The sequence below is a fragment of the Myotis lucifugus genome, unplaced genomic scaffold, assembly GCF_000147115.1.
Source record: "Myotis lucifugus unplaced genomic scaffold, Myoluc2.0 scaffold_89, whole genome shotgun sequence".
Classification (NCBI taxonomy): domain Eukaryota; kingdom Metazoa; phylum Chordata; class Mammalia; order Chiroptera; family Vespertilionidae; genus Myotis; species Myotis lucifugus.
Window position 1 is genome coordinate 60,297 of NW_005871137.1, and position 8,870 is coordinate 69,166.

Sequence of the window (8,870 nt, forward strand, 5' to 3'; positions counted from 1 at the left end):
CAAGTCACACCGGCCAGGGTAAAAAGTTAATTTTTAAATTGCCTATAATACTATTTGAGGTAAAACTGTAACATTTTGGCGTATTTCAGCAGTCTTTTTCTATGTATTTTTAAATATAGCTCAGATATTATAATATACAAAGTACTGTATCCAGATTTTTCAACATTATATTAAAACTATTTTTTCTCATATCAATAAACACCCTCTTTGTAAACATAATTCTAAAGGCAGACTAACATGCCATCATAAGGATATGCTAGAGTTTATTAAGCATTCTCCTAATATCGAATATTTAATAAGAGAGTTAGTAGGTCAAAGGATATAAACATTATTACAGCCACTCTGTTTCCTAAAAAGATTGGTCTTGAGAACACAGGGAGGGAATACACAGAGCCAGAGGGGATGAAGGAGGGGTCAAGGCCAGCAGTGAAAAGGAGGAGGAGGAGGAGGCCCTGGCCTAGCCGTTCCAGCTGGTTGAGGAGGAAGTCCAGATCAGCCTGGGTCAGCGCGGGGCTGGCCACGATCAAGCGGAAAAGTTGCCCCGGGTCCCATGGGGCTGGTAGCCAGCCATCATGGAGCCCTCCTTCACCATGCGCTCCATGAGTACCGGGGCCACCTCAGCCAGCCTGTCACTGTAACCCAGACTCTCCTGCTTGCCCTGCAGACTGGGAGGCACAAACCAGAGACACACATTGAGGTACAGGACAAGGGCAAAGGCCTGGTGGGCAGCAGCTCCAGCCCTTCCCGCCCTGTGCCTTCCACATGAGCCACAACTTCAGACAGTCCACGTGGCGGCCACACTGCGCCACCTTGTCTCCCACATCGTAGCACTTGTCCTGCTGGAAGAGGCAGCTGGCCTGGGACCCGCGACGGCGCTTGAGCAGATGGGTGGTGTCACGGAGAAGAGCTGAGCGCTGCAGGCTGCTGTGAGGAGCTCGTGGGGGTCCAGGCCAGGGAGTCAGCCCTCTGGATCCCACCCAGGAGATGTCTGTGTCTGGGACAGCAGGACGCTTCCACCCCAGGCGGCGTCCACGTGCAGCCACAGTCCACCACGCGATTGCTTCCAGGGGGTCAGAGGCCCCAGAACAGTAGCCCCAGAGGTGGCGCTGACCAGGAACCAGACTCACCTGCTCTCCAGATCCTGCGGGAGGCGCAGCGCAGTGGGTGAGGCCGCTGGAGGCCGCCTGGCGGGTAGGAGGACGCCCCTGGGAGGGAGCGTGGTCCAGCAGAGAGCAGACAGCCGCAGGCCGCGGGGGGGCGCCGCGTGAGAAGGGAGAGGGGAGGGAGGAGGGGTGCGCGGAGAAGGGAGAGGGGGCTCCCGGGGAAGTGGAGAGGCCAAGCGCACTGCCCCTCCCCCCACGCCCCGCCCCACGCCCACCTGCAATGTTACTGACCCGAGAAAGGGGGGCTTGCTTCTTAATTGTCTATTTCTTAACTGGTTCAAAACTTGGGTGAGGAGAATGAGTATTACATATTAAAGCTATGGAAAAGCAGTCATACCCTTCGCTTTTTTGTTTGTTTGTTTGTTTGTTTGTTTTAGAGAAAGAGGAAGGGAGAGGGAGGGAAGAGAGGAAGAGCGACAGAGAAACATTGATGGGTTGCCTCCCACATGTACCCTGATCAGGGATCAAACTCGAAAACTGGTTATGTGCCCTGACTGGGATCGAACCAGCGGCCTTTCAGTGCACAGGACGATGCTCAACCAACTGACCCAACCGGCCAGGGCAGGCATGCCCTTCACTTTGTTGCACTTCACAGATATTGTGCTTTTTTACAAATTGAAGGCAAGGCCATCCACCAGGAAAAAGATCGCAACTCATTTCGGTGTACGACCCTCTATAGTGAGGGGGTCTGGAATCAAACCCACAACAACTCCCATGCATGCCTGTACCCTAATACAGTCTGCATCTGTGAGCTTCTTTAAACCTCATCACTGCCATATGGGATGAGCATTTTTGTCACCCAATTTTTACAGATTAGTGAGGATTAGGGATCAAGTAAGTGGCATAGTCAAGATCTGAACTAGGTCTATCTTGCCAGAGACGATGCCCTTAAATATTATCATTTTGTTTTTGCATGAAAGTTTAATAATAAACATTAAGAACATTCAAATTTTGGGTTGATGTTGAAAAGAAACCCAACGCAGTCCTATATCCAGTATACTTATATTTTATTTGGCAGAAAAGTAAGCCAAGCTAAACTTAAATTCAACAAATGCTGAATTTAATTTTAGGAAGAGCAAGCTGCAATCATAATAAAGAACTGTATTTACAGCTGACATCAATACCCATGTTACTCTATAGGTCTTACACTACAGTATGAAACTACATTTTGTGATTTATAAGGTCTGAGCTGTAAACAGTAAAAGGTATGTTTTTGAAGATTTCTCATTAACTAGCAATTTTGTGTGGAATTGTTTTGTCTGTCTTTTCTCAAAACATGTGCAAGAACTCTCTTTGATGGTGAACCCATTCTGATTGGAACATCTGAATATTTTCAACATTCCGGGAACTCCTCCACATACACCCCCTCTCCCAATCTCTGGGAAGGTTGGACTCCCTACCCACTTGGTGAGAAGATGGGAATTTAAAACAATTTTTGACATAGCCAACTGCCAACTTATGACCACCTGAAGAATGAGCCCTGCCTACCCTTCCTTCATGCAGGTGCATGAATGAGTCACTAATGCTTTAATTATGTCTTCTGATGGCAGTTGTGCTAATAAGAGAAACCACAAAAGGGGGCAGTGCCCAAGAAGTTCTAGATCTGGCAGATTTAAATGCATCCACTTCTATCCATAACACAACCCCTTCTCCATGATTCCAGTTACAGTGCTTCGGAAGAATTCCTACCGAGACTCCACCCCAGTGCAGCCCTCTCTCTTGTGGTCATAAGAATGTCAACACTGCAATATTGTCTCCTTCACCATGTCTGTATCCCTCACACTTTGTTCACCAAGATGTACTTTTTCTTCTGTCATATTTGTCTAATCTATTGATTTAATGCGTCATAGTTCTACCAAGAAAGCAATGCATACAAAATACTCCCAAGCATATAACGACATTTTAAAAGTAGATCTGCCAGCATTTCTCATATATATTACCTGACCTGACGTTTCTCCCTTTTTTAATACAGGTTGTTGCCACTCCTGATTGTCTCTTTAACATTCTATCCGAAATTGCAACTGAAAAGGCAAAGGAAACAGAAGGTGAAGCAATGTAATTTCTACTCCTTGTAACCTTCATTATTTATCTCATATACTTTGTTTTTTTAAAACCACCTTTGCAGCACTTCAAGAACAGCCAGTGTTCACTCCTGTAAAACAGGCCCTGTGAATGATGGCAAGACTGGAGTATCCTGGCTTGGAAAAAGCAATCAATAAGATTAGTGTGACGCTTCTCTCTATTGGAGGAGCTGTCTTTTCTTTGAGCGAGAAGATTGACTGATGGCGATCCAGAAGAGATTCTAGAGGACAATTGTAGGTTCAAATCACGGGTATTAGCCTGCATAGATGTAGCACCTTGTTTACAAAGAGTCTTCACTGTTATTGCCTCACTAATAACCTGGTAACAAGAATATTTTGAGGTAACATCTATAATAATAAAAGCATAATATGCTAATTAGATCAGACATCCTCTGGACGACCTTCTGGATGAAGCCAGGGCTGTGAGGGAGCCTGAGGGAAGCCGGTGCCGGCAGCAGGGGGAAGGAAGGCCCACTCTTGCACAAATTTCATGTACCGGGCCTCTAGTTGGTTAATAATAACATTATATAAATCTCAAGTGTACAGCATTATAATTCAATATCCATACACTCTATTGCATGCTCACCACCAAAAGTCTAGTTTCCCTAATAAATTACCACATATTTGGCCCCCTTTACACAATTCATCCTCTCCCCACCTTCTTGCCCATTTTTGAAATTGATTACTTGAGGCACAGAGAGGTAAATGTGAACACGGAAAGTGTGATCAAGTAAGTTTCAAGTTACAAATTTTGAATCTAAACTCCCCTCAGTAATCTGATTGTGAAAAGACTTCCAGTTCCCAAATTTCCTAAACTGCATGATGTAGAGAATTCAGGAATATGGCACCAGCTTACTCTGTCTTATTGCATAGGAGGATATCCAAGTCAAGCTCGAAAATTTCACATCGGTCCACAAGCCTTTCACGTTGCCCATAGTCTTTAGTTGCCTGCCTTCGACCTTCTCCTGTCAACAGCAACCCTCACCTCTCTGCTGTAAGCAGGCACTTCTGAATAGTTGGTGGTGGTTACTGTGGTAACAGACGCTTAGGTTTCAGCTTGAAATGCCCCCTTTTAATGAGGCAATTTCAAGAATATTTGTGATAAATTACCAGACCACAGACTTAACTGTGGGAAGTTTTACTTTGGAAAATCTAATAAAAAGAAAGCAGAAAGAATGAGCAGCAAATGCAATCGAGAAAATGGAGCCAAATTTGGAAGGGATGCCAGGTCTGACTACCAAAAACCAAATCAGAATCCATTTGAACCAGAGTTTTAATTTATAAACGGTCCCTGAGGGGCTACCCACCAGAATGAACCAGGATCGCTCAGGAGGTAGAGCGGTGCAGTGCGGAGTGGAGAGGGTGAGAGTTGAGTACAACCTACAGAAATCTGTGCATCTGAAAGAGCTTCTGTTTTCCATGTTATTGCGGATGAGACGTCTAAATATCAGCAACAGTCTTCCTTTCGTTTCTCCATTTCTGAAACCGAGAGGCACTGCGACCGGGACAGGATATCATTAACTGGAATGTGGAATTTGCCAGAAGTGAATTTCTTAGAAACTTTGGTTATTCATAAATCCCAAAGACATAGCAGTCCTGATAACAATGTTCCAAGATTCTGTTAGTAATCGCTTATCTCTGTTGCAAAAAGACAAAAGGACTTGAGTACACTGCTACACTAGTACATGAAAACATCATAATTACCCAAAAGAAGACATGTCAATAATCCTTGTTATATTTCAATATAAAAGCATGCCTTGTCCATATAGGACTGCTTAAGTTTATGCCTGATTGAAGGCAGGAGGAGAGCCTAAGAGCTTCCACGGACACTATTCAGTTTCTGGCGGGGCTCCTCAGGCCCCTGCGGGAACGTCTTACTCTTGCTGCTCACGGAAAGCACCAGAGAACAGATGCATTACAGTTTGTGACAGGAGAACAGCCTGTGTATTCCACCCACTCCCTCCAGTCCATCTGGGAGGGGGGTGAGACAGGGAGCCCGCAGAGAGGGGGGCTCTCCTGGGAATCCCTCGGGGTACCGTGGCTTGTGGTGCTTTATTTGCAGTAGATGGCACTGTGTCTATTGAGATCAGCAAAAGGAGAGTCTACATGGGAAATGGAATTGTTTCTTGAGAAAGCACCGTGCATATGAAAATGCAAGATATTTATTTTCTTACTTAGTAACATGATAACACAAATACTATTCAGTATTCATGTCAGCACACTCTTTGGAGCTCAAGGAATTTTATGATTTATTTTTCTGGCTCAGACTCAGGGCGCTGGTGGAGCCTAGGGCCATTGCATGAGGGATACAGTTGGGTTAAAAATAAATCACTCTGAGTGTTCACCCACTTTATCACCCAAACCATACATCAGCACCTGTACTCCCTCTGTGTCCTGGATTCCCACCCTGTGCACTAGATTCCTCTTACCCCACACAAGAAACTCTGACACCTCGGTTCCTGCCCAGCACCCAGGAGTCCTCACCCCAGAGTCCAGGCACCCCCAGGGGTTTCTTGCACACTGGTGGTCCTGTGGAGCAGAACTGTTAGCTGCCCATCCACCCTTTGTCCTTTCTAAAAGACATCCAATTATTTTGTTCTCTTTTGAGTGCTTTCAGAAAAGTTGACTCCAGCACCAGAGTCAACTTTTAAAATCAAGTTTATTTTAAGCTGATGGTGGTATATTCAAGTGGGAGGAGAGCCTCAAGTTTGCTTCTAAGAAACTCTCCACACAGAATGGAGAATGGAATAGATGAAAGGCGAGCTCTGAGCTCAGCCCTGTGCTACCAACTTGACAGAATGCTCTCTTTTATTCCTTGCAATAATCTTGAGATGGGCACTGTGCTTCCCATTTTACAGATGAGAACACTGAGGCTCAGAAAGTTTAAATAAGCCGCCTAAAATCACCTTTGCTGTTGACTGGCCATATAATGAGATTCTAACCAATAGAGGAGAAGGTGGTTAGGGGACTTCTGGGAAGGAGATATGCAATGAGAGACCTCTCATTTCTGCCCCTAGACATTGCCTTCTGAATGGGACCCTGGGGATGTCTTGGGATAATTACAGGAGCCAACCTAAGACAAGACAAAAGTCTGAAGATGACAGCAGAATTAAGGTAAGAACATGGTATCTCGATGATGCGGTTGAGTGCTGAATTAACCAACCCTCAAACTTCAGATTTACCATGTTTCAGCCACTTTGAAATCTATTTTCTGTTATTTGTAACCCAAAAGTATCCTAACAAATACAGCTTAAGACCCTAGCCATAAACGATTAGAAAAAGAACTAGTGTTGGACCCAAAGCAGCTATTCATAGGGTGACTGCCAAGGAGGCAGGATATGAGCGTCCAGCCATGAGCACGTCTATATTGGATCATGTCTGATGAACTGGTCAGATCCTTCCTGGGAGAGCCTGAATAAGATAACATTTTCTTCCATCTCATCAGGAAACTCTTCCCATCTATTAACCTCTCTCTCTCCTGTATCTTCATTGTTTTCTGCTTATACTAGCACTTTCTTAAATACCAATGTTTTAAATATATATTTTAACATATGTTTTTATTGATTTTAGAGAGAGAAGAAGAGAGAGGGATAAAGAGAGAGAAACATCAGTGATGAGAAAGAAACATCGATCGGCTGCCTCTTGCATGCACCCTACCGGAAGATCAAGCCTGCAAGCGGGGCATGTGCCCTGACCAGGAATCGAACTGGTGACCTCTTGGTTCATGGGTCAATGCTCAACTACTGAGCCACACTGGCTGGGCTGCCATTTTCAATTATTTATATTAAAAACCAACATAACACCATCGTCAAATACAGACCTTCTTACACAAACCATTCTAAATAGCATCTCTCTTTCACTTATTAAATAGTTGTCAACTTATTAAAATCGTTGTCTCCAGTTCTGATCATTTAACCCATGGCAATGTACACCTGCAATACCCCAAGAGGACATGGTCTCTTATCAATGTTACAAAATAGTAATAAAATAGGTTACCATTGCTGAGTAAAAAATAGCCCCAAAATTGTGTCATTTAAAACCACAGGCACCATTTATTACCTGCCATGATTATGTGGGTTGATGAGGATGGGTGGATATTTCTATTCTGCAGGGCCTTGGCTGCAGCTGTGGTCACATGGAGGCCTGACTGGACTGGAACATCCATCAGGGCTCGTTCACATGGCTGGCAGCTTGTGCGACTCGTGGTTGGGATCACAGCTAGAAGTCAGTCCTTCTCATGGCCTCCTGCGCTGTGGGCTTCCCACAGCATGAAGCACAAACAGACAGAATTGAAGGGGAAAAAAGGCAACTCAGCAATAATAGTTGGACATGTCAATATCGCACTTTCAATAATGGATAGAACAACTAGACAGAAAAATCATCAAGGAAACAAAAGATTTAAACAACACTATAATTTAATTAACAGAAGCCTAAAGAACATCCCATTAAACAACTACAGAATGCACATCCTTCTTAAGTACATAAAACAAGTGTCAATAAATTTTAAAGATGGAAATCCTATAAAATGTGCACTCCAGCCACAGTGAAATAAAAATAGGACTAACAGAAGGAAATTTGGCAAATTCACAAATATATGGAAATTAAATGTAGTCATAAATAATCAAAGGGTCAATGGGAAATTACAGTAGGAATTAGAAAATACTCTGAGGTAAATGAAAATAAAAATACAACATACCAGTTCTTATGGGATGCAATAAAAATAGTGCCCAGAAGGAATTTATAGCTGTAAATGCCTATATTTTAAAAAGAAGAAAGACCTCAAATTGATAACCTAGCATTCTACCTTAAGAAACTATAAAAACAAGAGCAAGCCAAACCCAAAGCAAGATGAAATAAGGAAATATTATAAGTTAGAGTGGAAATAAATGGAATAGTGGACTTAAAAAACACAACAGAACCCTGACCAGTTTGACTCAGTGGATAGAGCGTCGGCCTGTAGACTGAAGGGTCCCAGGTTCGATTCAGGTCAGGGGCATGTACTTTGGTTGCGGGCACATCCCCAGTAGGAGGTGTGCAGGAGGCAGCTGATCGATGTTTCTCTCTCATCGATGTTTCTACCTCTCTATTTCTCTTTCTCCCTTCCTCTCTGTAAAAAATCAATAAAATATATTTAAAAAAATAAAAAATAAAAAACACAATAGAAAAATCAACAAAGCCAAAGCTGATTTGTTGAAAAGATGCACAAAATTGGCAAATCTTTCTTTTTAAAAAATATATTTTATTGATTTTACAGAGAGGAAGGGAGAGGGAGTGTTAGAAACATCGATCAGCTGCCTCCTGCACGCCCCCTACTGGGGATTAATCCTGCAACCAAGGTACATGCCTTTGGCCAGAATCAAACCTGGGATCCTTCAGCCCAAGGGCCTACTCTCTATCCATTGAGTCAAACTGATAGGTCAAAACTGACAAATCTTTAGCTGATCTAATCAAGCCAATGAGAGAGAGAGAGAGAGAGAGAGAGAGAGAGAGAGAGAGAGAACACAAATTACTAAAATCAGCAATGAAAGAAGGGGCTTTACTCCAACCTTATAAATATAAAAAGATTATAAGGTGTTATAGAATGTTTGTGTGTCCCCTCCCCCCAAATTCATACAAAGGCCTAGCA

General features: G+C 43.5%; 1 pseudogene; it reads right to left on the bottom strand.

Moving 5' to 3' along the window:
- Positions 1-278: 278 nt before the first annotated feature.
- Positions 279-2,980, bottom strand: LOC111826547 (annotated as a pseudogene).
- Positions 2,981-8,870: the final 5,890 nt, after the last annotated feature.